Raw genomic sequence first — 2,517 nt, forward strand, 5'->3', positions numbered from 1 at the left:
GTATTTTTCGAAAATTTTTAAAATCAAAAATAAAAATAAGAATAATTAGTTAATTAAAAAGAAATTTTTGAAAAAGAGGGAAGATATTTTCGAAAATTAGAGAGAGAGTGTTAGTTAGGTAGTTTTGAAAAAGTTAAGAAACAAACAAAAAGTTAGTTAGTTAGTTGAAACAAATTTTGAAAGACTAAAAGACAAATAGGTCCCTGACCTTTTAAAACGGGAACATTTTCGTCCCTCAAGATTGGAAAATACATTTCGATCCCTCAAGTTTTAAAACGGGAGACAATTATACATTTCCGTCCGTTTTGGACCAAAAACGGCAACGGAGCCAGCTGACATGGAGGGGCAGTGAATGACGTGGCCGTTACAGTTGGTGAGGTGGATTGGGACGAAATTTTAGTGGACAATTATACCCTTTCTTTCTTTTTCTCTCATAAACATTTCATCAAACACTATGTCAGCTCCACTACCACTAACCCTTTTCCTCTTCTGCCCATCTTTTTCTTCCATTGCTGCATGTGCAATGACTCATCATCAACAACAACCCTTCAAACTCTTAAGCCCATCCTCCCAAAGAAAAGCCCAGGCCCAGGCCCATCTCATCCATCAACAGCAACCATCCCTGCATTCCCTGAACAATCTGATGTCAAAGGTTGCCCCTTGACACTCTCAGATGAACTCTTTGACGGTATAAAGAATGTTTGTGGAGGCTGTGGTGGTGGTGGTTCTGACATGGAGCTCCACCGCACACAGTGCTATCCTGTTCTTGCATTATAGTTATACTCTGCATATTCTTCCACTGCATTAACCCATAGCCATACCCACACATCATCATTGTCATATGAGATGCCATTGTTACCAGATGACTCAGAAACATGTGTGAATGACTTAGAGAATACACTGAAAGTGAGAGGGATTCAGCTGAAAAGACCCAACGAGACATGTGATGTTGTGTTCTGCTTCTGTGGGATAAGGCTTCACCCTCTGAGTTGCCCAGATGCATTTTCAGTTAATGAAAATGGTGAACTTGTTGGGGATAAAACTGTGAGAAGGTTAGAGAAGAATTGCATCAGTAGAACCGACAATGTCAATGGCTTCCCTGGTCTTGGTGGCTGCTCCAAGTGCTTGAACACACTCTACAGGGTCAATTTTCTATTAATCTTTTCCCAAAATAGATAAAAAAAAAGAAGTTTTTGTTTTGATTTGGGGTTGTTTGATTCGTTATTTTGACTTAGAATTTGATGGATCTTTGTTGAATATGATGAATTTGAGTTCATTTTATTGATGTTGATCTTCTTCATGATTTGGTGATTTGGTAAAGTTGTGTTTGTTTTATCTTTCTGTTTGAGAGTTTGGTTGCTCTCTAAGTTATCTTGCAATGTCACCATCCTTCACGCGCCTTTGGAGCTTGTGCGCTTCACGGAAGTCGTAAGAACCAATTGAAGCCAAAGTTCTTGAAAAGGGTTGCAAGGAGATGAGGACTAGTGGCCTATTACTGAAGTTTCTTAAGGCAATTCTCAAAGCTGGAAACCGGATGAATGCCGGAACTTCTAGGGGAAATGCACAAGGTTTCAACCTAAGTGCTCTTAGGAAGCTTCCTGATGTGAAAAGCATTGATAGGAAGACTAGTTTGCTACACTTCATTGTAGAGCAGGTGGCTCAGAAGGAAGAAGAGAAACTATGAATCAAAAGCATAACATTCCCAAAATCAACGGTGATATAAGCAACTCCAATGAAAACAATAATAGCCTTGTGCAACATGAGACAGAGAAAGAGTATCTGATGCTTGGTTTACAAGTGTTATTGGGAGGTATAAAGGATGAGTTATCTGAAGTAAAGAAAGCAGCAATAATTGATCATCAGAATTTCATTAGGATGTTATACATTCTCAATGCTCGTGTTAGCGAAATTCGAGAGATTGTAACCAAATGTTGTGGCGAGAACAATGAGAGAGGTGGATTTGTTAAGGAAATGAAAGGGTTTGTAGAGGAATGTGAGGAGGAGCTTAAAGTTGTGAAAGATGAACACCTTAGGATCATGGAGCTTGTGAAGAAAACCAATGAGTATTATCTAGGAGGTGGAGGAGGATCAAACCCCTTTGAACTGTTTCTTATTGTGAGAGATCTTGTGCATGAAGAACCCCCCTCGCTCATCATGGACGATCGCACAAGCAGCGGCCATGACTTCCACCTTGCGTTTGGATGAAATAGGGTTCACTGGTGGAAACGGTGTCGTTTGGCACTTCAGGGACGAATTTGTCCAGTTAAATTTTGTCCTAATCCACCTCAGCGAGCGTAACGGCCACGTCATTCACTGTCCCTCCATGTCAGCTGGCTCCGTTGCCGTTTTTGGCCCAAAACGGACGGAAGGGTATAATTGTCTCCCGTTTTAAAACGTGGGGGATCGAAATGTATTTTCCAATCTTGAGGGACGAAAATGTCCCCGTTTTAAAAGGTCAGGGACCTATTTGTCTTTTAGTCATTTTGAAAAGATAAGAAGTTAGGAGGTTAGAAAAGA

At 40.4% G+C, this 2,517-nt stretch overlaps 1 pseudogene; it reads left to right on the forward strand.

The window, feature by feature from the left end:
- Window positions 441–1,194, forward strand: LOC107615363 (annotated as a pseudogene).

The sequence above is a fragment of the Arachis ipaensis genome, chromosome B09 (genome assembly GCF_000816755.2).
Source record: "Arachis ipaensis cultivar K30076 chromosome B09, Araip1.1, whole genome shotgun sequence".
Taxonomy (NCBI): Eukaryota; Viridiplantae; Streptophyta; class Magnoliopsida; order Fabales; family Fabaceae; genus Arachis; species Arachis ipaensis.